General features: G+C 37.2%; 1 long non-coding RNA gene across 1 annotated transcript; it reads right to left on the bottom strand.

Annotated features, from left to right (window-relative positions):
* Positions 1–23,238: 23,238 nt before the first annotated feature.
* Positions 23,239–25,765, bottom strand: LOC121969827. The gene is made up of 7 exons (XR_006108673.1): positions 25,733–25,765; positions 25,553–25,676; positions 25,141–25,477; positions 24,982–25,069; positions 24,597–24,676; positions 23,446–23,540; positions 23,239–23,341 (listed from the first exon to the last, which is right to left on the bottom strand). It is a non-coding gene; the product is annotated as an uncharacterized LOC121969827 (long non-coding RNA).
* Between the last annotated feature and the right edge of the window lie 1,087 nt (positions 25,766–26,852).

Genomic DNA, 26,852 nt, shown 5'->3' with positions numbered 1-26,852 from the left:
ACGACTTGGAGAATTAGATTTTTAGTGTAGTTGTCGTCGAAGCAGCTTTCGAACGTCATAGAGACCTTTTCGGAGCAACGCACAGAAGTGGAAGATGTTTGGAATGATGTGTCTGAGGTGCTAGTTGAATTCTCCTTTTATAGGCCACTCCTGACACCTGGAACCTCCCCCGGGTGCCCCATGGGGCTAACATGGTGTGCTCTCATCGAAACTCCATCCAGCAAAACTTATCCATCTCCGGGTGCCCGGACCACCCCCGAGCATCTGGATTGTGACATAAGTCCACTAGTCTTCACGCTCCAGCTCACCATGCTGATCCACTGTTGGTCGACAGGGCACCTGGAGCAACTCTGGATGCCTAGAGCAACTCCAAGCGCCAAGACTGCTAGGGCGCTTGGTTAGGCACCCTCCCAAGGGCTCCTCTTCGACGAAACCTTCCCGGGTGCCCAGACTAGCTTTTTCTAAAACCTCCTTTCTGTAAAATAAAGTTAGTCTAGATAATAAATAATATATATATGAGGTATGAATTTGACAGCCTCTGGACTGTGCTATCCTGACTTTGAGTTTTGCTGAAACTCTAGGTTAGACTGACACTTACTGTTTCTTCTTCGGGGAACACGTCCTCACCTACTCCTCTCAGGAGAGTTTACCTTTTGCTAGACTAGTCCTCTAGACCGTCTGACTTTTACTCAGTGTCTGAAACTTCAGGACTTCATGCTAGACATCCGATCCATGATTCGTCCAGTCTTTCATCTAGTGTCTGCGACCCCCATGATTTTAACCTAGCATCCTCTAGGATTTCACCCAATGTCCTCAGCCTGCCAAGACTTTGTCCAATCCCCCGAATCAGGACTTTATTGTCTAACTACAGTTAGGACTTTCCACTTGCCTAGCCTTAACTAGGACTTTCCTTTTCCTAAGAACACTTAGAACTTTCCTGTATACTCAGTTCAACTTGTTAGGCAAACAATACAACTTAACTTTGAACTTTTGTCAATATCAAAAATACAAGTTTGATTAGCTGGTGCTTCCAACGCCAACAATCTCTCCCTATTTGATTTATGGCAATATAGCTCAATGTTAAGTAAAAACATTCAAAATAGTAAGGTATGTAGAACATGTAAATTTTTAATTAACATAAATTTTTAAGTAACATTTTTTCAAGGCAAAAATCAAATGTTACTCACTCCCCATGAAATGTTATTTTTGTTTCTTAATATAAAACTTTTTACTTTACTTTTAACACATTTCTTCCCCTTTGACATATATTAAAAACTATTAAGTAGAGAGAAAAGTTGTAAAAAAACTTTAAATTTGAAATGTTGACTTTTAAATCTTTTTTTCCTTTAAGTTCCCCTAAGAGTAGCACTTAACTTTTATTTTCGAAAAATATGTTTAACTTAAAAAAATCTTAGCTAAATACTTAGTTTTGAAAAGGGTTTCTTACATAACTTTGGAAGGATTTTCTTTGGAAAAAATACTTAGTTATACATAGCTTTAAAACGAATTTCTTTGAATTGAAAAATACTTAGCTAACTACTTAGGTTTAAAAATAATTTCTTACTTAGCTTTTAAAAAGATTTTCCTTGTAAATTGCATAGCTAAAAAGAATTTCCTTGGCTTATTCCAATTTTTTTTTTTTTTGAAGATACTTAAAAAAACTTAAATTTTTGCAAAACTTAGCCTTTAAAACTTGACTTTAAATTTTAAAAAGTACTTAGCTTTTGCAAATAAAAAATATTTTAACCTCTTTTTTCTCTCCATCTTGATTAATGCCGTAAAAAAATTTAAATAAATTGTTTATGTTTGAGGAGCCCTAGAGTCCAAGTATGAAAAATAAGATTAAAAACCTATTTAAGATAATCACCTATTTTCTTAATTTTCCGTCTCACCCTTTCTAACTTATCAAATATATTAAGCTTATGAGTTTGTGTGAGATAAAGTTAAGTTAATCTTGAAGTTGATTGAGAATATCATTTCTGAATTTGAAAACAAATATTAAAAAAAAAAAGCAATTTTAAACTTCAAAATATTTAAGTTTAAATTTGAATTTTAAAAAAAAAATTAAGTTTGAATAATTAAATTTAAAATTTAAAAATATATGTTTGAATAATTAAATTTGAATTTTAAACATTTAAGTTTGAATTTTAAAATATTTAAGTTTTAAGAAAAAAAAATTAAGTTTGAATTTTATAAAATTTGAAAATAATTTGAAAAGAACTAAGATTTTGAAATTAATTAAAATTTAAAAATTAATTATGATTTGAAACTAATTAAGATTTTGAAAATATTAAGATTTAAAAATTAATTACTAAAGATTAAATTAAGTTTAATTTGATTCGGTTTAAGTTTAATTAAGTTTAGGTTAAATTTGATTAATTTAAATTATATTTGCTTTGATTTAAAGATTAAGTTAGGTTTAAGCTTTAATTAACTAATTTTAAACATAAATCCATCTCTTCTTTTTTCTAGATTGTCAATCAAGGAACCTTATCTGTTTTGTGAGATGGTTATTTTCAATTTTGATTAAAATCTAAAGATTAATTTATATTTGAGTTAGACTAAAGTTTAACAGTTAGTCAATTAAACATTCATTTCAATATTTGGCTTCCAGACTGTGGCGAGGTACTAGGCCTTCTTGAGTATTGGAGCAACAATCACTTCTAGACAAAGTCTTTTAAAGAAATTAAATATTTAATTTTTTTTCTAAAAATCCTAAGTCTAACTAGTCAAGTGTCAATTAAGTCTAAGCCCTTATCTATATTAATCTAAGCAAGAATAAGAAAAGCAGTAAATCAAAAATCAAACAAATCTATTTATAACAGAAATAGTCTTTTTATTGGCTCTCTCTAGATAATAGTCTTGATAAAATCTATCAAGGTAATGGATTTGATCCTTGAAGATCCAATATTAATTAAGTCCAACTTGATTAGTCAAGTTAGACTTGTGAACCTATGCTTGGACTAGGTTTTTATTTGATAATTTTACTAAAAATAACTATGATCTGAACCTTTGTTTAGCCTTATATCTGAGTCCAGATCAGTTGTATATGACCCTTTATTTTTCAAGAATCAGATCAAGGTTCTTGGAACCCAAAGTAAACTATTCCAATATCCTTGAGTTCTTTGACTTGAGTTTTTAAAGTAGAATTCTCTTTCTCAAGTTTTTAAACTTGAGTTGAGGTTCCATCTTGAACTTGTTCAGTCAAAGAGCTCATGTTAGTCTCCTCCTTAAGGACTGTTACCTCCTTTTGGAGTGACTTGAATCGGAGATTGGATTTGGCTAACTTTCTTAATAAGTATGAAATTAAATTTTGTAATTCATCTACTTGAGTACCAGCAACCAGAGAACTTACAATATTATTTGGCCCTTTGGAAATGATATGGATCTATGGCTTCTTTCGAACTTGATTTCTGATTCTGCTTTGATTTCAGACTCAAACTCAGTTTCAGCAACATAAGCTTTTCTGGTAGAGCAAGGAAGCTCGTTTGTTCATGTTCTTCGTCGAAGTCTTCTGAGGATTCGGGTCACGTTGCTTTCAAAGCCTTCCTTCTTCTTTGCTTCTAGTTTAGACATTCCTACTTGTAGTGACCATTCTTATTGCAGCCGTAGAAGGTAACTTTGGACTTGACCTTCATGTTCGAATGAGTCACCTTCTTGATCTCTTGTTTGGTGAAGCCCTTCTTCTTCTTGTACAATTTCCATACCAGTTTCACGAGCTCAGCAGTGATTTCATTGTCATCTTCTGAGTCTGATTCGTCTTCGAACTAGGATTCGATCTGGCACTTGGTTTTTGGTACCCACGTTCTTCTTGTACCTATGACGAAAGCAATACCTTTCTTGACTGGCAGTACATAAGTCTATTCATGAAGTTTGAATTTGGGAAACAACTAGTCTAATTTAATTAAGAAAAGGTCCTTAGATACCTTATAGACATTTACTATTGATGCCCACAATGTATTCCTTGGAAAAGCGTTTAGCACGTACTTGATGATGTTGTGATTCTCTACTTTTTGTCCGATCACGTGGAGGTTGTTTAGAAGATCTTGGATGCAAGCGTGTAACTAGCTCATCATCTCACCTTCCTACATTTTAATGTTATATAATTTATTAAGAATTAAATCTCTCTTACTTACCTTTATGTACGATGTCCACTCATGTAGTTTGATGAGTTTTTCCCACAATTCTTTTACGCTTGAGAAAGAGCCGACTTGGTTCAGTTCTTCTTTGGTTAGGCCGTATTAGAGAGTACATGTCGCTTTTGTATCCACCTCGATCTTCCTCTTTATTGGTGCATCCCACTTGTCACAAGGGATGAGTACTCCGTCTTCTGTGGAAAATGTGAATTCGATTTAGATTATAATCCACATTTCCATTTGAGTCTTAAGATAGTACTCCATCCGGCTTTTCCAATATCTAAAGTTCTCACTGGAGAAAAGAGGCGAGTGAGTGGTACTATAGCCTTCTTGGTGGGCCATTGATAGAAAATCTCGCACACACAAAAAATAACGAATATTCCAAGATTGAGTCTTGAATTAGTAGTGCGGGAGGAAAGAAAACTTAAGAACTCGAGTGGTGTTGCACCAACTTCGAGAAATAATAAACTCAATTGAGAAAAACTAATCAGAAGGGGTGATAGCATCAATTCCGATTGACTCCGAAAATCTCAAGATGCAAAAATCGGAAAAAAGGTGTAAGAATATATTAACTAGCGAAAAACACATAAATTTTGCTCGAATGGTGGTTTCACCAATTCAGAGCGACCCCGCTCTGATACTAATTGTAGGATCATTGCACTAGAGGGGGGTGAATAACGCTCGTAACTTTCATGTTTTTCAGAAAACATTCGCGTAAAAACTCAAAGAGAAAAGAGACAGCGGAATAAAGACAAAAATAAAAAGACAATGCTAACACGGCCAAGATTTACTTGGTTCGGAGCCTGTGACGACTCCTACTTCAAAGCTCGCACGTGAGAGTGCTTTTAGTGGACAAATACTAATCAATCTGAAGGTTACAAGAATGATTACAATTTTAGTACAAGTAATTTAAATAAAAACAATACCGACGACTTGGAGAATCAAATTTTCAGTGTAGTCATCATTGGAATAACTTTCGGGTGTCGTACAGACATTTTTAGAGCAGCGCGCAGAAGTGGAAGATGTTTGGAATGATATGTTTAAGGTGTTGGTTGAATCCTACTTTTATAGCCCACTCTGAGTGCTTGATATCTCCCCCAGGTGCCCCCACAAGAATGATGTGGCGTGCTCTCATTGAAACTCGATCCAGCAAAACTTATCCATCTCCGGGCACTCGGACCACCCCTGGATGCTTGGACTGTGACGTAGGTCCGCTAGTCATTGTGCTCCAGCTCACTGTGATGATCAACTTTTGTCCGTCCGGGGACCTGAAGGAACTCTAGATGCCAAGACCACAAGGGCACCTAGCCAAGCACCCTCCCGAAGGTGCCTCTTTGTCAAAACCTTCTCGGCGCAACTCTAGGGGCCCAGAGTCCCAGCGCCGAAATTTGAGGGTCTGGACCAGCTTTTTACTGAAACTTCCTTTCTGAAAAATAAAGTTAGTCCAAACAATAAATAATATATATAAAGTATGAATTTGACATCTTCTGGACTGCCCGATCTTGACTTTGAATTTCGCTGAAACTCTAGGTCGGGCCGTCACCTACTGTTCCCTCTTCAGGGAACGCGTCCTCACCTACTCCTCTCAGGAGAGTTTACCTTTTCCCAGACCGGTGTTCTTGACCATCTAGACTTTTGCTCAACGTCCGAGACTTCAAGACTTCATGCTGGACTTTCGATCCATGAACCGTCCAGTCTTCCACCTAGTATCAGCAACCCCCAGGATTTTCACCTAGTGTCCTCGACTATAGGATTTTGCCCAACGTCCTTGACTCGCCAAGACTTTGCCCAGCCCCCGAACTGGGACTTTGTTGCCTAACCGCAGTTAGAACTTTCCATCTGCCTAGCCTCAACTAGGACTTTCTTTTGCCTAAGATCACTTAAGACTTTCCTGTACACTCAGTTCAACTTGTTAGACAAACAACACAACTTAACTTTGAATCTTTGTCAATATCAAAATACAAGTTTGATTAGCTAGTGCTTCGAGCACCAATAGAAAGCATGTATAGGACAAATCATATATATTCAACTTGGTGCAATCAACTTAGTAGAACTAGCTGAAACTACTCGAGTTTAATCTGGACTAGTTAGACTAAAATGTAATATTAAGTTCCTTGGGTAGGATAATTTGGAAAAAAAAGTTTGTCGCATGTGTTTCTTTAAATTATATCCAAGTGACTCACCATATCCTAGAAGCTTATTCTAAGGAAGCTTGCTTGGCAAATCCAAATCTAAATTTAAATCTAACACAAATTAAAACTACCCTAATTAATAATTATTTAAATCAATATTAAAACTAAACTCATCTCCCAGAACTATATTACCATATTTGGCAACCTAGGTATGGTGAGATAAATTAGGTAATTAAATTTAAACTAATTAACTAATTAAAATAATTATTAAATTAAAAGTAATCTTAAACTCATTAATAATGTTAAACATAAACTTAAGTATCAACCTTAATTAATAATTAAAACTTAATTCTAATTTAACTTAATCAATTATACTTAATTAATAAACATAATCTCAATTAACTTAAATTTAATTAATAAACATTTAAAACATAATAATTAAACCTAATATTTAATCTTTAATTAAAAATCTAATTAATCCAAAACTCAATTAAAAATCTAATTAATCCGAAATTCATTAATTAATTAATCAATGTTAATTTAATCAATCCTAATTTAATTAATCAAAAATTTCATAATTAATTAATCAATCTTAATTTACTTAATTCTAAAGTTATTAATCAACTAATTAATCCAAATCAATAATGAATTAATCAATCTTAATTCAATCCTCAATTAATTAAATAATTTTTATTTAACTTCTATTCTTTAAAAATAATTTTTAAAAAATAATTTTTATGCCATCTGTAAGAACTTCGTTAAAAATTCTCGTTACAAAATCTTTATACTACACTTTTTTTTTTGAAAATCTATTTTTCTATCTCTGAAATAAATCTTTTTTAAAATAGACTTTGAATACTTAGCATTTTTTTGCAAATTTTTTTTTAAAATTGAAAAATATTATACATACACTATTTTAAAGCTTTTTTTTATTCTTCAAATTTTTAAAAAGTGCAAAATTCTTTATTATGCATGGAAATTTTTTGAATATTGCATCATTAACATTAAAAATGCATGTCAAAACAATTTTAAAAAAATTATGGTATGATCCTTTTTTTTTATTTTATATATGTCAAAAGGGGATAAGTGGAGTTAAAAGTTAAAGTTTTAAAAAAAAAATCATTAGTAATCTTAAAAAACCTTAGTAATGTTAAACTTAGAGAGAGGGAGAGGGGGAGAGTTCAAGGAAGAGTTTTTAAGAAGCAATTATTTATTGTAACTTAACTTTGAATTAGGTTATCAAATATTAAAAATAAGGACATTATTAGTGTAGAGAGCATCAGAATTGATCATATATTTTGATGTTGTTAAAGGTACAAAGTTAAATTCTACTGTGATATAATATGTTGATCAAGTGTGCAAACCTAATCTGACTTGATAGATCTAAACACATTAGGCATAAGTCCAATTGGGTTAAGATGACTAAACGATTGGTATGAATCCTAGATGGATCAAAATGAACCAGACATCTAATAAGGAAGACTAGTTGGATTGGCAAAACCAAACAATTGACGGGAAGACCTAGTGGATCAAAAGGTCAGAAGGCAAAGGAGGTTTAAAGACTGATAAATAAGGTAATAAATTGGAGTGGAGAGATCTAGTGAGAATGCATCCCAACTTGGGATGACTTAGGCATTGATCCAACTTAAAGTCAAATTGAAAATCTAAGTTGAGATCAGACTAGATCCTAAACAGGATTCGAGTCACACATACTTTTCATGCATCTGTCTTTCTAACTCTGTGTTATAGGGACATATTGTTTTTAAGCTAACACATGTGCAGGAAAATTCAATCTAGGCATCTCAGATGGTTTGAGGCGCCTCGAGTGAATAGAGATGCCCCGAATTAGATAAGCTACAAGGACAGACCTTCACAGAGATTGAGACACATCAATAGTGAAGGCGCTTCCGATCACTAGAGGCGCCCCAAAGCTAATAAACGTGAAGGATGGGCTTCGTTATGGTGATGCCATGACAACATCGGAGGCGCCCTGGACCATTGGAGGCGCTAGAAAGAGGATAAAAGCTAAAGACGTTGGATCAGATCTGCATGCATGAAGGAGTCTCAAATAATAACTCACACCACTAAAGACTTATTATTGAACTACCGCACCAATCCCATATTACTATATGGGCTCCTTCTTATCATGAGTGCGTTAATCTCCCTGTGTTTAAGAAATCGAATGCCCACTAATTAAATGAGTTGCTGGCAACTCACTTAATTAATATCTAACTCCAAGAGTAGTATCACTCAACCTTATTGTCATGTCGGACTAAGTCCACCTGCAGGGTTTACATGACAATCCTTATGAGCTCCTCTTGGGGACATCATCAACCTAGATTGTTAGAACACAGTTTCCTTCTATAATCAACAACACACACTATAAATAATATTATTTCCCAACTTATCGGACCTCTTGATTTATCGAACTAAATCTCACCCACTGATAAATAAAATAAATAAACACTAAATATATGCGTTTGTTATTATATCAGGATTAAGAGTACACACTTCCATAATAACAAAGGTCTTACTACAACAAAAACCCTCATAGACATCGATTTTCCACCGGTGTCTATTACATTTTCGACCGATGTCTATGAAGGCGATGTAAAAGGTCTGTCATTTTAGACATCGGGTTAAAACCGGTGTAGTATCACTTAACAACACCAGTATTCGAATCGGTTATTAACCGGTGTAGTATCACTTAACGACACCGTTTCATCAACGGTGCAAAACCGATGTAATATTATATGTTAATAACACCAGTTTTGGCAGCGGTGGAAAATCGATGTAATATCAATATTGTTTAACGACGCCGATTCGATTTCCGAAATAGTATAAAACTGATATTATACAACATTTTAATAGTACAAAATTTAGTTAATATTATTATACATCGGTGTATCTAAACACATCAAGTAAATATCCATGTTACCAATACATAATATTATTCTTACAATATAAAAAGATAATAGATATTGTACACATCAAGTCCGTATCCACAAATTACACAAATATTCCTCTTACAACATCAAAAGATAATTAACTATGATGCATAAATCGCATTGGCTGATGACAAATCACCGACAGGGGCTAAATCACCTTGAAAAATTATATCAAACTTACAGTTGCAGGGAGCAATGTTGTCATTTTTAGTCAACTTCTATAAAAATCTTCTACCATTGTTAAATTTATGTTTGTAGCTGATGCCAAATGCATTTCATCAATTTCTATTGTAAGCAAGGCGTTGCATTCAACCCGTCCAACTTGGAGAATTTTTGGGCAACCTGATAGGATGTAGCTGTAATGAGAAAAAAGATCAACAACGAAAGTTCAACTGCAATAGATAGGGCACTTACCTGCAACTGGGCATCGAGGATGTGGTTTCTTTGTGCTTATGTAGTGGATTACTGGTTCCTTCTCATAAATATGCTTGCAGTCCATCCTGCTTAATGAAGAACAACAGATAGAAAGAACACGGTTTATGACTTTAATAATAATAATAACATACCTTTTACTTGGGAAACAAAAAAAATATGTGAAACAGACTAGTCATAAGCTTCTTTATCACTTGATAAATAAATATACATTAAGCATTGTTCAAGGAACATGAACAATTGAATCAACAGAATCTGTTAAAAGTTTTTTTTGAGTTGTTAGAATGAAATATAAGTAGAAAGCTACGGAATGTTGTCTACGACATTAACATATCTCACATTGCATTCTACAAAGCACACAAATTCATAGTTCGAAACTAATCAAATAAGGACTCATGCCAAATTGAATATGGTTCAAGAAGGAACATGATTTCCAAGGAAACCAAGCTCTGCATTTTAAGAAAGAAGTTCACTTTAAATAGTTGTTTTTAGTTAACTTGTGAACCGTTCAATATTTGTTCATTCACAAAGAAAAAAAATGACTTTGTACATATGAAACAATCTCACTTGACCGTTATGTTTTCATCTTTCATTACTAACAAACAAAAAATTAGGGAATTTTAATTTATATTGGATAAAAACATAACTACAAAACTTTGGTAAAGAGTGAAGCACTACTTTACCAACGGACAGGATTTTACAATTCTATAACAGACTTTTCTTTCAAAGGGCACTTCATATTTAATAGGTTATTCTGGGTACTGGTTATGACTATATCTTCTTGCTCCTCACCAGGCATTGGTTGACCAGCATAGTGAACATTCTGCAATAAATTATATAATAATTTAACAATGTCACAATACTTTTCGACCAAATTCATGCTAAAATAAAATTGAAGAATACATGTTCCTCTTGTCTGCATACCCTCATATCACTAATAAAGACAATATATACATGGCTCTTGAATAACAGAAACACACTAAAGAAAAGAGGATTTTTTTTTTTTTCACAATTAAACATGCTTAATTCATACATAAAACTGAGAAATGACAAAAACCAAAATTCATAGACTAATTGGGAAATAGAGGAGAAAAAGTTGAAAATAACTTAACCATAAACAATGAATGCAGAGGAAATGCCATAAACATATGTAAGCAAAAAGTTATTATTCCAGTTTTAAAGTAAAAAACTTATGGCATGCATTCAATCATATGAAAATAGGCAATGCAACCATGTAGTTTTTTCATATACCAAACTGAAAATATGATCACACACTCATAAAAGAACAACAGGATAATAAACTTCACGCATATGGTGCAACGACAAGCATTAGTTTTAGTATTTTTTTTATTATAGTCAGAAAATATGTTCTTCTCTTATGATTTGCTTAGCTATAATAGTCTTCACATTCCCTTTTGAGATGACCCATGATTTAATTTTCTACATGGAATTGGAACCATGGACAAAATTCTTTGGCATGAGGTTGACATGGTGTTACTGAGGGTACTAACTGAGTCAACAGTGAGATGGTAAAATATCCCATTAACTTGAGAAATTTCATTTTGTCGAGACTCTTCCATAACACACCAATAAGCTTTCTTTAAACCCTTCCAGTTTCAACTATCTAATTAATTAAATATAAGGAAAAATGTACTCCAACAAAAAATATGGAAGATGCGGAAGCTGTTTAAATGTTAAGCAAAAAATTGAATACCTTCAATCCATTTTTTCCAATAACATAATCAAGATCATCCGAAACAAGAAGTGACTCGAGTGTCTGTGACTCAAGTCTGGCCTTTACTTTTTCTGACAACTCATGCAACTTCTCTTGAGAAAATGGGAATGCTTCCGATGCCTCAAATTCATACTCTTTAATAAGTTCAATTAAATCTACATTCATAGTTTTCCCATCTAATCCAATCAAGATGAGAGTAGAGCATTTATATTCCTGGAGACCAAAATAGCAAAAAAGCTTATCGCAGCTTTTGTCATTAAAAGGAAATGCAAGCCAGGGCATGTTTTCTATGGCTTCATTGTAATAGGATTCGTCGTCTTCCAAGGACACTAGCACAACCTCAAAGCTCTCTCCAATTTCCTTGAGCTTCTTATAGATTTGTGCGAGTATTGGAGAGAACTCACTACAACAATCCCTATTGCATGAGATGTACAAAGCCACTATTTTTCCTTCGAGATTTGAAACAGAAACCTGTATCAAAATCAGCATATATTAGTAAAAAAAATTAACTAATGCACAATAATTTCCTAGGATTGTGCCCATTAAATAGGATTGTGCCCCTTCAGATGGAGAAGATCACACAAACCTAAATAATTTCCTATAATCATCCATTAAGAAAGTTTGATCTAGTGATCTGCAAACAAACTCATTCGATGTGGAGGAAGGCACTCAAAGCCAACACGTAAGTTTGAATGCATCAATTACAAACCAGCAATGGAGACCATAGAATTTAAATAATTCCTCTCCCACTTAGTTATTTAAAACGAGGAATTTTAACATGCACACACACACAACACATATAAATAGCATAAAAGGCAATAAATATGAAAACTAATTTCCAACTATTATGACCTCAACCATAGCTGTCTTCTGTATGCCGCTAACCCTAGCCGCCGCCAACCCTGGCCACCGGCCCTAGGGTTTATGTCGTTACATCCTTCTTGCTTCCTTTTCCGTCGTGCCTCTGGTCCTCAAGATAGCACCACGCATAGCAAGGAGACGAGCCGCAACAAAATAAAATTTTACATTTATCGATCCTGTATTCCATGAAGGAATGTACATGTAATTTAGATCGAACAGAATGTAAAATCCTAAAAACTAATACAACTCCTGTTGTATTTAATAATTACAATCATGCACACACATAAAATGCCCTCGACATGCCCAAGGGTCCAATCACACACAAATACAATAGGGCCATAATAGTTGGAAATAGGATGTCTGCAACCACAGAGTTAATCAAAACCAAACACACAGAGGTAGAAAACTAGCTCTGATACCAATTGTTGGGTTCTACTCAGAATTTCGTTCTGTTTCCCTTGTATAAAAATTTGTACAAGCACATAACTTTTCCTAGCAACCCATGTGTTTTTAAACTTGGATTGGAAACGAAACTTAACATTTTTTACTCCAAGTTCAAACCATGTGTTCTTCATAAGTTAAACTTGGATTGGAAACGAAACTTAACATTTTTACTCCAAGTTCAACTCATGTGTTCTTAAGAAGTTAAACCATATTACAGAAGTTGATTAAATATTCATTTCAAGGATTGACTTCCAGGTCGTTGGCGAGGCACTCGACCTTCTTGGTTATAAGATCATACACCACTTCCTAGACAAAGCCTTTCAAAGAAATTAAATATTTAAACTCCTCACAGTAAACCCTAGGTTTAACTAAAGAGACCTCAATCGAAGCACAAGATCGAAACACAAAATTAAAGCACAAAATTGAAACATAAAATCGCTAGCCTCTTGTGTTGGTATTTCAAGATCCATACAAAGAAAAACTAAACTAGTTCGCAGCGGAATAAAGAATTAGTTGTACCTTTCCTTGTAGCTAAAGATCTCTTGATCTTATGTTATATTCCTCTCTTCTTGGACGTCATGTGAGCAATAATCTACTAAGATGAAGACACCCGACCTTCTCCTTCTTTTCCAAGCTTTCGCCCACCAAAGAATACAAGCGAAGAGGCCTCCTCCTTCTTCTTCTTCTCCTCCAAGCAACCAGCCACCAAGGTAGAGTCTACTCCAAAGTGGCGCCAGCCCTAATGAAGAAGAAATGATGGATGCCGCCAGCCTTTAGGGAAAGAAGACAATAGAAGAAAATAGAAGAAGGGCCGACCACACAAGAATAAAAGAGAAGCCTTAGGTTGTGTTAGTTTTTGGGCACCTCCCTCCTCCTCTTTTATAATCTTTGTTAGCGGCTAATAAGAAAAGTTTTTTAATAAAATTTTCTTTTATTTGCTATTGTAGATGGTTACAAAAAAGGAAAGATTTTAACAAAATTAAAATATCTCTTTTAAACCTTTGTAAATAGCTATAAAAGAAAAGATTATAACAAAATTTTATTTTAAACAAAATCTTCCTTTTATTCTTATAATGGTTGTTTACAAAAAAAAGGAAAGATTTTAACAAAATTAAAATCTCTCTTTTAACCATTGTAGATAACTACAAAAAAGGAAAGATTTTAACAAAATTAAAATCTCTCTTTTAATCCATTGTAGAAACCTATAAAAGGAAAGATTTTAACAAAATTTTGTTTTCAACAAAACTTCCTTTTCTCTTTTTATATGGTCGGCCCCATGCTTGGGCACTAAGCATGGCTTGGCCGGCCCACATCTTGGGCACCAAGAGGGCTTGGTCGGCCCCTTGCTTGGGCACCAAGCAAGGATGTGGCCGCAGTACAACAAAAACCCTCATAGACATCGGTTTTCCACCGGTGTTTATTACATTTTCGACCGATGTCTATGAAGTCGATGTAAAAGGTCTGCCATTTTAGACATCGGGTTAAAACCGATGTAGTATCACTTAACGACACCGGTGTTCGAATCGGTTATTAACCGGTGTAGTATCACTTAACAACACCGTTTCATCAACGGTGTAAAACTGATGTAATATTATATGTTAATAACACCAGTTTTGGCAGCGGTATACGATCGATGTAATATTAGTTAATAACACCGGTTTTGCAGCGGTGGAAAACCGATGTAATATGGGTATTTTTTAACAGCACAAATTTGATTTCCGAAATAATGAAAAACCGACAATAACATAAAAAAACACAAATATTCACAAATTATACAAATATTCTTCATTCAACAGTATCAATAAAATACACAAATATTCACAAATTACATAAATAATCTTCTTACAACAGTATCCATAAAATACCCAAACATTCTTTTTACATCAAAAGCTAATAGATATCAGAATCAAGGTAGAACATTCTTTTAACAACACATCAAGGTAGAACCGCACTTCAAATTTAATCTAGCATGCATTCCGCCCACTCGAACCGCACTTCATCAATTTCAACTATGGAGTACTTGAGATTTGTAAACTGTAAAAACACATAAATAATATATTAGTAAAGATGCAATTTTGAAAGCTGGAAATGGTAAAGATGCAATTTTGAAAGATGGAAATGGTAAAGATGCAATTTTGAAAGATGGAAATGGTAAAGATGCAATTTTGAAAGCTGGAAATGGTAAAGATGCAATTTTGATTTATTTATTTTTTTCCAAATATTTGCTCTAGCTCTAACGAGGCCAGTCTAGTTTTTCTGATCTCTATCCTTCTAACACTTCAAATTAAGCATTTTGAAAGCTTTTCAGTCTGATTTTGCAATGAGAACTACCAATAAACTAAATTTGGAATGCAAAATATCTAAACCAAAGAAAGTCCCTTTCTAATTGATATTTGCAACAAAGATAATCTACAATACTTTATACAAAGTTAATTCATGATCAGGATCCAATAATCCACCATATGTCAAATAACTAAAACAAATGTGTACATGTATCAAATAAAATAGAATACTGAGTTTTTAAAGGCTACTGTGGAAGACTATTGTTCATAATGCTTAATTCTTTGAAGGATAATTGCGCGCATCCGCATACACACCGATACACATATACATATGCAATTTAGCACAAAAAAATCATTGTAAAATCTAAAACTTTCATATATGACACTTAGTATATGTTGCTTAGAATACAACATAGATAATTTGCTCCTTCTAATTAAAGTGCAGAGATTGATAAGAACCGACAGCATCATACAACAAATTACTAGGCATGATAATGGTTGAACAAAGAAATATGACTACACAACAAATCCAGTGAAGGAAGCATAGAAGAACAAAGAAAATGTTCATAGTTAACAAGCAAATGAAGAGATATACTATTTATTGTACTACCTCTGATGCCATCTTCCAAATCTCATAAGCAAGAATGCTTTTTGTAGATATACAAGTTCCATGCTGGCAATATACAAGTTCCATGCTGATATCACTCTGAAATTGCAACACAACCTCAAAAGGCTTGTGCTCTTTCCTAATAAGCTTTTTTCAATGTAAGCTCGGATAAAAATATAATGCACCTAGGTTAAACAAAATATACATATAAACGCAAATGGAACTTCAATTTACTGAAAAATATCTATAGCTGATTGATCGATCGTGTTGGCAGTGATGCAATGAAAACTGGCAGCAGCTTCATTGGCACTGCAAACAAACCAAATCAATATGATCTGTTAAACAAAATGCTACTTCAAGACAGATGTTTTTTGTAGATAAATGTGGAGATTTTGTTTCTTGACAAAATATGGGCATACAAGAACATTACTGTGGAAATTGAAAAGCACCTGATCCTCTGACAGACAAAATTTGAAGGGGGACCCTTTTTGACAAGTAGAATAGATACAATACACATCTCTCTTAGGAATATGCAATCATCTGGCTATTGGATACTGTTAGGGCCGATGATCGCGGCTAGAGAGGGGGAGTGTGAATAGCCGCCCCAAAATTGCTCGTTTCTTTCTACAAATCAAGTTAGTGCAGAGGAAATAAAACGAGTAGAAACGAAAGAGGAGAATAGCAAACCTCAAACTCGTCGATGTAACGAGGTTCGGAGATGAAACTCCTAATCCTCGGCGTGTCCGTAAGGTGGACGAAGCCTACCAATCTGTCGGTGGATGAGACCCCGGAAACCCGGCTAATAATCACTCCTTCTGGGTGGAGAAACCTCGCCACAATGTCTTGCAACATCAAGATAAACAGGAGTACAAGAATACAGCAAGAAACTAAGTACAATACAAAAATGTAATAACCCTAGCTTGCCTTCTTGTCGACTGGATGAAACAGCAACTTCACGGGAATCCAACCACAGCACCAACTGTTCAGTTGAAGTCCCAGCCGAGGGAAGCTCGAAGCTTGCCAAGAAGAGCTCAACAAAGCTCAAGCGCAGCTTTCTAGAAAGGGAAGAAGAGGAAGAAGAAGTAGTTCCGTAGTGCCTCTCGATCCTTTTATAACCTCCGATATCCCGAGCCAACTGCGAACTCGCAAGGCAAAAAGGCCGAACACGGTTCGAATAGCCTAGTCGTTGAGTCACAACGGCTAGGCCTGGACCGATCAGGCTCCACCCTGATCGGTCCAGGGTGCTGTTGATCGGTCATGGGGACCAATCAGGCCCTAGGCTGATCGGTCCCCAGACCGATCAGCTGTTCTTTCCCAGCTCTGTTGCCTTCTTCTGATCGGCCTCCTGATCGGTCTTCAGTCCGGTCAAATAACACACAGAAGCTCACTGTGTGGTTACTGGTCGGTCACCAGACCGATCCAGATACCCAGTATATCACTGGATCGATCCACTGATCGATCCAGAGCTTGGTTTTTGCCCAAACGAAGTCCCAAGCCTTCCAAACCAACATCCGGTCAACCTTGACCTGTTGGTATATCATGCTTAGCATCCGGTCACTCCCTTGACCTGCTAAAACTCCCCACCAAGTGTCCAGTCAATCCCTTTGACCCACTTGGTCTTTCCAACACCAGATGTCCGATCACCCTTGATCGATCTGGATTTTTCTCTTGCCCGGCTTCACTCACCAGGACTTTCACCTAGCTTCACTCACTAGGGTTTTCCCACTGCCTAACTCCCAGTCTTCCCGGCTTCACTCACCAGGACTTATCCGTCTGCCTGGCTTCACTCACCAGGACTTTCCACATCCGGTCCAGAGAACGAGCTACCGAGCCCTCTCTGACCACAGTTCGGAGAACGAGCTACCGAGCCCTCTTCGACTTCCATCCGGTCCAGAGAACGAGCTCCCGAGCCCTCTCTGACCACAGTTCGGAGAACAAGCTACCGAGCCCTCTCCGACTTTCATCCGGTCCAGAGAACGAGCTCCCGAGCCCTCTCTGACCACAGTCCGGAGAACGAGCTATCGAGCCCTCTCTGACCTCTCATGTGCCAAGCTTCCATACTTGGACTTCTCCGTGCCAAGTCTCCATACTTGGACTTTTCCCGTGCCAAGCTCCCTGCTTGGACTTTTCACCATGCCAAACTCCCTGCTTGGACTTTTCCCATGCCAAGCTCCCTGCTTGGACTTTTCCGAGTCAGGTCAACTCACCTCGGGTCAACCTGGTCATACCAAACTCCCTGCTTGGACTTTTCCCATGCCAAGCTCCCTGCTTGGACTTTTCCGAGTCAGGTCAACTCACCTCGGGTCAACCAGGTCAACCTTGACCTAAGGTTGCACCAACAATCTCCCAAGCTTGTATCCTTGTAAAACATCAAGATACAACTTTTCTGTTCACGTCAAACATTGTCAAACATAACTCGTCAAACATCAAAACACAACTCGAGTCAAGTCAACTCGAGTCTGGTCAACCAGGTCAACCTTGACCTAAGGTTGCACCAACAATCTCCCCCTTTTTGATGTTTGACAAAACCCATAATCAAACCCATAATCAAGTTAGGTTAACCCGATAACCTAACTTAGGTTTTCCAATGTTCTTCCCTGAACATTCTCTAGACATTCTCCATTCTCCTTTCTACTCTCCCCCTTTTTGACACAAATCAAAAAGAGTGAATCAAGGTCAAGAGTTTCTTCCTAATGAAAGTCCCATACCTTTCATTGAAACTCTTAATTTCCCCCTTGACACTAGAGTCAACAATTAACTTAGTGATAATCCCATATCACTTAAGTCTTTTAGGAGTAAAAACTCCCCCTAAAAGTCAACTCCCCTTGACTAATAGGTAAAATTCCCCCTAAAGATCAACTCCCCCTTGACCATTGCACCAACAATGTCTTGGAGAGTTTCAAACCTTCAAAATACCAACTCCCGAGCTGAAATTTCAGACAACTAGTCGAATTTCAGCAATTTGGCACGCCCTGATCGGTCACCAGACCGATCAGGCTCCCTCTGGATCGGTCACAGTGACCGATCAGAAACCCTTCTGATCGGTCCACAAACCTGATAAAGGTCTGATAAGTTCTGATTTCTCTCCACGAAATTCAGAAACCTCTAGAAAATCACAGAAAATTCTAAAAATTATAAAATTTTGAGGATACACTCCTCATAACATATACTATCATGGAAAAATAGTTTTCTATGAAAATAAGTTCCCTTTTCAAATCTTGATACAAAGTTCAAAAGTCTTTGAAATAGCTCAAAGTTAACTCATCTTTGTATCACTTTGCTCAATGATGAATGCTATCACTAGAAAAGCTTCATCAAGGTTTTTCAAATCAATTTTGAAATGATTTTAAACCATTTAATTTAGGACCACAATCTTTGGGTTAAATGTACATGACTTGTACATAAGCTTTCCCTATGATCCCCAAATTTGAATTAGGCTCATCTAGGTACAAGAACTATGCACCTTGTTCCTAACTCATCATCCTAATATCTCATACACATCTAAGGTGTATCAAACACATCCAAGTCAATTTTGATGTGAGATATGAGTTTAGGCTAGCTTAATCTAAGTTCTCATGCATTTTTCTAAATAACAATTTGATCTCCATATCAAATTGTGTTTTAGTCCTTAAATCAATTTCATTGATCATTAATGCACAAGATGATGACATGTCATATAATTGTATCATAAATGGAAACATGTGCCAATGTCATGATGTCATGGCATAAAGTATGAAACTTAAATAAAGCATGATATTTAACTAACCTAAGCATTATCATGACATTTTAAATGATCATAAAATAAATATGATGTCATGACATGGCATATGGCAAACAATATATGGCAAATAGCACATAAAGGTATAGAAAATACCTAATTCTAGCCTTAGTTGCCATTTTTGATAATTTTGATCATTTTGCCATAAATTCTATATTCCTAAGTGTAATAGACCTAAAATCATATCCTCAAGACTTTTAGATCACTATGTGCCAACTAGATTGACTCTAGAAAATTCCTCAAATGTGGTTGGCACATCCTCATTATCTTAGGAATAATTTTCACTTTCATTTTCAAGGCTTGATTAGACCTTGAAAATTCCTAAGGTGCCACCTTTTGCCATGATTAGGTTAACTACCTATTCAAGTAAGGTTGGCACACCCTAAACCATCTAGTGTGATGGAATCACGCTCCTAGGAACCCAATACCTATTGGAGCTCATTGGGTTCACTAAGTATTCACTAGGGATGACTTCCCTAGCAACCCTTCTAATGACTCTCCTAGGCTTTGAAGCCTTGGTCATTTGGAACTCATCAAGATCAACTCTAGGGGTGACTCCCCTTGTGACCTTGGTGATGGTCTTCCTAGCCCTAGATTTTGTTCCATAATCGAATGGAACATTGTGATAAGTGGGCTTGACCACTTGGGACTTAGGTTTGTGACCCAAACCTTTCATATCCTTGTGCATTGGTTTTTGACCCTTAAACCCTAGAGATGACTTCTCCAAGTTCTTAAGAGCCTTTTCCAAAGTATCATGTCTTGACCTCAAGACTTGATTCTCCTTCTCTAATACCTCAATTTTTAATTTTTCATTTTTCTTTGAGGTATTCCTAGGCATATGTCTAGTTGTTTTGGGGTTTCTACCTAGATTATCCTTAACCTTAGATGAGTTGATCCTAGGGTTGGCTTTCCTAGTGTTATCCTTATCTAGGCTCACATGTTTGGCACCTAAGCATGTGTATCGATTTCTATAATTATCATGCTTATCATTATTGTCAATTGCAATCAAACTACTAGCATGCATCTTACTAGTATTGCAATAATGTGCCTTAGAGATTACCTTAGGGTTTGCCTTAGCTCCCCCTATCGATGTGCTCGGTCTCTTGTCCTTGTGAGATTGCCTCCCCCTCAGACATTGGCTCCGATAATGTCCCCTTCGCTTGCATTGGAAGCACACCACGTGCTCCTTGCCCTTGCGTGTTGGGACTCCGGCTTCCTTGACCTTTGACGCCGGTGGAGTCTTTCTAACCCTCTTTGGACATTTACTCTTGTAATGTCCAAATTCCCTACACTCAAAGCACATTATGTGTAATTTGCTAGAAACTAAATGGCTTGAGTTACCTAGAGTTGAGGATGGATGAACGCTCTCTCCTTCATCCCTTCCGGAGGTAGAAGCTTCTTCTTCTTGCTCCGAACTTGAAGAAGAACTCTACTCCTCTTCTTCTTTAGATGTTGAGTGGCCCTCAACTTCTAATTCCATTCCTCCATGAAGTGAACTCCTTGGCTCACTTGACTCCTCTTCATGGCTTGAAGTGGAGTTCCCCTCATGGAACTTATCCAAGTTGTTCCACAACTCCTTGGCATTGTTGTATCCACCTATCTTACATAGAATGCCATTAGGTAATGAGAATTCAAATACTTTCATTACCTCATCGTTGATTGTGGAATGGTGGATTTGTTCCCTTGTCCACTTCTTCTTCTCGAGTGGTTTTCCTTCCTTATCCATTGGAGGCTTGAAACCTAATTGAACACAACTCCAATTTTCAAGGTTAGTCATAAGAAAATACCTCATTCTTACCTTCCAATACGCGAAGTCGTCGCGGTCATAGAAAGGTGGAATGGTGATGTCTTCTTCGAGTTGATCCATCTCTAGCTTGTGCTCCCTCGGGTGTTAATCCGGCGAAGAGCGACCTCGCTCTGATACCACTTGTTAGGACCGATGATCGCGGCTAGAGAGGGGGGGGTGTGAATAGTCGTCCCAAAATTGCTCGTTTCTTTCTACAAATCAAGTTAGCGCAGCGGAAATAAAACGAGTAGAAACGAAAGCGGAGAATAGCAAACCTCAAACTCGTCGATGTAACGAGGTTCGGAGATGAAACTCCTACTCCTCGGCGTGTCCGTAAGGTGGACGAAGCCTACCAATCCGTCGGTGGATGAGACCCCAGAAACCCGACTAATAATCACTCCTTCTGGGTGGAGAAACCTCGCCACAATGTCTTGCAACAGCAAGATAAACAGGAGTACAAGAATACAGCAAGAAACTAAGTACAATACAAAAATGTAATAACCCTAGCTTGCCTTCTTGTCGACTGGTTGAAACAGCAACTTCACGGGAATCCAACCACAGCACCAACTGTTCAGTTGAAGTCCCAGCCGAGGGAAGCTCACGCGAAGCTTCAGCGAAGAAGAGCTCAACAAAGCTCAAGCGCAATACTTAACCAAGAGGAAGAAGAGGAAGAAGAAGTAGTTCCGTAGTGCCTCTCGATCCTTTTATAACCTCGATATCCCGAGCCAACCTGCGAACTGCAAGCAAAAAGGCGAACACGAAGTTGAAATAGCCTAGTCGTTGAGTCACAACGGCTAGGCCGACCAGGCTCCACCGATCGGTCCAGAGTGCTGTTGATCGGTCATGGGGACCGATCGGGCCCTAGGCTGATCGGTCCCCGCACCGATCAACCGCTCCTAGCTCTGTTGCCTTCTTCTGATCGGCCTCCTGATCGGTCTTCAGTCCGATCAGATAACACACAGAAGCTCACTGTGTGGTTACTGATCGGTCACCAGACCAATCCAGATACCCAGTGTATCACTGGATCGATCCACTGATCGATCCAGAGCTTGGTTTTTGCCCAAACGAAGTCCCAAGCCTTCCAAACCAACATCCGGTTAACCTTGACCTGTTGGTACATCATGCTTAGCATCCGGTCACTCCCTTGACCTGCTAAAACTCCCCACCAAGTGTCTGGTCAATCCCTTTGACCCACTTGGTCTTTCCAACACCAGATGTCCGATCACCCTTGATCCATCTGGATTTTTCTCTTGCCCGGCTTCACTCACCAGGACTTTCACCTAGCTTCACTCACTAGGGTTTTCCCACTACCTGGCTTAACTCACCAGGACTTTCCCACTGCCTGGCTTCACTCACCAGGACTTATCCGTCTGCCTGGCTTCACTCACCAGGACTTTCCACATCCGGTCCAGAGAACGAGCTACCGAGCCCTCTCTGACCACAGTTCGAAGAACGAGCTACCGAGCCCTCTCCGACTTCCATCCGGTCCAGAGAATGAGCTCCCGAGCCCTCTCTGACCACAGTTCGGAGAACGAGCTACCGAGCCCTCTCCGACTTCCATCCGGTCCAGAGAACGAGCTCCCGAGCCCTCTCTGATCACAGTCCGGAGAACGAGCTACCGAGCCCTCTCTGACCTCCCATGTGCCAAGCTTCCATACTTGGACTTCTCCGTGCCAAGTCTCCATACTTGGACTTTTCCCGTGCCAAGCTCCCTGCTTGGACTTTTCACCATGCCAAACTCTCTGCTTGGACTTTTCCCATGCCAAACTCCCTGCTTGGACTTTTCCGAGTCAGGTCAACTCACCTCGGGTCAACCAGGTCATACCAAACTCCCTGCTTGGACTTTTCCCATGCCAAGCTCCCTGCTTGGACTTTTCCGAGTCAGGTCAACTCACCTCGGGTCAACCAGGTCAACCTTGACCCAAGGTTGCACCAACAATCTCCCAAGCTTGTATCCTTGTAAAACATCAAGATACAACTTTTCTGTTCACGTCAAACATTGCCAAACATAACTCGTCAAACATCAAAACACAACTCGAGTCAAGTCAACTCGAGTCTGGTCAACCAGGTCAACCTTGACCTAAGGTTGCACCAACAGATACTAGACATATCAGAATGTAACGGTTGAGGTGACTGAGTCTTGATTAGAGGCTTCAAGGATTCCATGATACTAGAAAAAGAAGGCCTTTTCCATGGCTCGCTGAAGCTCAACATGTGATTTAAGTTAGTGTGTGGGGAAGCACAAGTGAAGAAGTATGTTAATATTTAATAACCATGCCTGCATCAGGCAATAGATATCTATACCTGGCCCAACAGGACTCAATTATGGCAGCCACATGTCTATTTACAGTACTTGGGATCTCAGGCCTTCTTGCCTTGAAGCCAACTGCAGCAACCACCTGCAAGGGCACAGCTTGTATTTTCTTATACAGTTAAAGGAAAATATATCAATTAATGGGACCCAACACTGTCAAAAGAAGTTACTTTTATTTGTAGCTAAAATAAACAAAGACTTGATGGATAAAATTTACAAAGTAAGCTTGGATATGGTGGATGGTGAGGTAGATGTTTCCAGTGTTTGGAAAAGTGTTAACAAAGTCAATTTTGGGTCATGTTAATAGGTCGATAAAAGTAAGCTTGTATTTTGATTGTTGCTTCTTAGATGGTGAATTAACAGATTGAGAACATCCATATTCTAATCCTGAATATGCTATAGAAGATTGATTAATACAGACTAGAATGACAATTAATGATTGAAAAAAAAAAGAAACATTGACTATCATTTAGAAGATGAAAATCCTTCTAGATGTCCATTAAAAACTTACTATACATTTTCTGATTCCCAGCACATAAAATCAAAACAAGTAACTGCTATAAAAAATATAAATGACTCCACAAAAGATTTGTCATGGCAAACATACCTTTCCAAAAAAAGTATCTTACAATCTTTAACCTTCAAGGCAAAGAACCAATAAAGCTTGCAAACACAAACGAAAAACATCAAATAACAAGACCTTTTTTCCAAATAATTCTTTTCTTTCTCAAAAGAAATTAAAAAGGAATATGGCATGATTTTTGAAGCTGGCAGAGTTGTTACACCTAAAAATCATATCAAACCATGTAAACGTTTTATGGATGACTACCAACAGAAATTTCCAAAGTTTATTTAAATTGAAGCTTTTGTGCAACATGAGTTCTCAAACTTCGATTTGCATGTAGTAAATAAGCATGACATGGTACATAAAGCTAATAATAACATGTTTTAGACTTATGAAGTAAAAAAACAAATTTCCTCAAGAGAATAATCATATCTATCAAGAACTATCCTTCAACAATACAGAGGAAAACAAATGAAATGAAAGAAAAGAATGAATGGGAATAGTACAGACTTCAAGAAAAAAAGGAGTCAATTTGAAGCCTATATAGCAATTCCTATAACTTGTACATGTACTTACAAGCTAGGCTCATGCTCAAGTGTAGTCTTCTCTCTATGAGGAGAAAAAATATCATTGAATTCCACAATGGAGAGACAAACCTGAAAATTGACATAAACAATAAATGAGTTCAATGCTTGAACATATAGAACATCTCATTGGTATACCCAACTTAATAAGTATGGTCAAGATTACTACTAAATCCAGGAGTCCAATTTGTTTTTTGTAACTACAGCTAAGAAATAAAATACAAAGTAACACAAACAAGTAATGGGATGGAGCATTAACCATCAATTGTAACTTGTAAGTCATTAGGTGACTTTTTGTAGTGAGAAGCAACATAAAGGGAAATCATTCCCTGTAATATAAATGAAAAAATAGCACAAATTTAACCAAATAAAAGTACCTATAAACATATCTCACTCTCCTTGTGATATTAGAAAAGTATATCTCGGTTGACATAGTAAAGGGCACATTCACTTGGATGTGGAAGTCTAGACAAATAAAAGATCATTTAGAGAATGACCTGAAAAATAATTATTTACTTTTCATCAAGAATACTAACATAGTGATATTTGGAATGTAACTTGCAACATCCAAGCAAAGTAATTCATTAAGCCATGACTTAATTGAATCCTCAGTAGCATATCTGCTAGCTTGTGCAATTCCATCTTCTTGAAAAGCTTACCAGTATATGGAGATGGAAAAACACGAGAGTTTCAGAAGCAGATAACGATGTCGTTGCCTCACTACAGGCCACTGCTTAGACCCCCTCGTGTGCAACCGTTTGTGAACGGACTGCCTCGTGAGGCATCGACCCCCTCGCATGCAGCCATTCGCAAATCGACCGCTAGTAAACTAGTGGTTTGGAGAGGCTGCGACCCCCTTGAGTGTGGCCGCACCTAAATCATCCTCTCATCGCCTGGCGAGGTTACGCACGGTGCTGCGGAGAGGGAAGAAATAAGATATAGGGTTACCTTTGAACTCCTTGCTTACTGCGAAGAGGGAAGAACCTGGTGCGCTGCAAATACGAAAGGAAAGAAGGGGTGGGAGAGAGGAAACCTAGCGGTGATAGAGGAAAGGAAAGGAGATGGAAGAAACCTAGCGGTGGAAAGGAGATGGAAGAAACCTAGCGGTGGAAAGGAGATGGAAGAAACCTAGCGGTGATAGAGGAAAGGAAGGAGAGGGGAGGAAATAATGATCGAGTGGGAAGGAAAGTTTAGGTTAATATGTTTATAAAATAATGATATTTATATAATATGTCACCATACAAAGTTTAATATGATAATTTTTATAAAAAAATAATTAATGGTAAAGAATGTCATTATAAAATATTTATAATGATATTTTTTAATAAGTGTCATATGGAAAATGTCACAATAGATTTTTTTTCTTGTAGTGAGAGGAAAGGGTGTCGATCTAGGAAGGGGAAGGACAGTGTGATATAGGTTTAGGTTTGGAGGGAAAAGTGAAGTGTTACAAATTTTGACTAAGTATTGGGGGGAAATTAAATTATTTTATTTATCATAGACATCGGGTTTTAAAAATCGATGTTAAAATCGGTGTCTATTGACCAAAAAAAGGTGCTCATAGACATCGGCTAAAAAAACCGATGTCTATGAACGAAAATCTGTGCTCATAGACACCGGTTTTTGGAAAAATCGGTGTAAAATACTCAAAGACATCGGTTTTTGCTTAAAACCGTTGTTGTTCCACCAATGTCTATGAGGGTTTTTGTTGTAGTGCCGGCCCCTCATTTGGGCAAGAAGGAAAATCAAAATGGGTGAATGCGAGGCTTTATAGAGGCTACAGCAAGGACCGAGAGGAGGAATTGGTTTTGGCCTCCCGATGAGCTTGAGCTTCTTGTGTTCGACCTGAACACCCAACTCAAGTTCATCAATAATAACTCATACCACTAAAGAGTTATAATTGAACTACCGCACCAATCCCATATTACATTATGGGCTCCTTCTTATCATGAGTGCATTAATCTCCTTATATTTAAAATATCGAATGTCCGTTAATTAAATGAGTTACTGACAACTCAATTAATTAATATCTAGCTCCAAGTGTAGTACCACTCAACTTCATTGTCATGTCGGACTAAGTCCACCTACATGGTTTATATGACAATCCTTATGAGCTCCTCAAGGGGGCATCATCGACCTAGATAACTAGGACATAATTTCCTTTTATAATCAACAACACACCATATAAATAATATTATTTCCCAACTTATTGGGTCTATTGATTTAACGAATAAATCTCACCCATTGA

This window comes from Zingiber officinale, chromosome 4A (assembly GCF_018446385.1).
Source record: "Zingiber officinale cultivar Zhangliang chromosome 4A, Zo_v1.1, whole genome shotgun sequence".
Taxonomy (NCBI): domain Eukaryota; kingdom Viridiplantae; phylum Streptophyta; class Magnoliopsida; order Zingiberales; family Zingiberaceae; genus Zingiber; species Zingiber officinale.
This window is presented reverse-complemented; position numbering and strand designations above follow the sequence as displayed.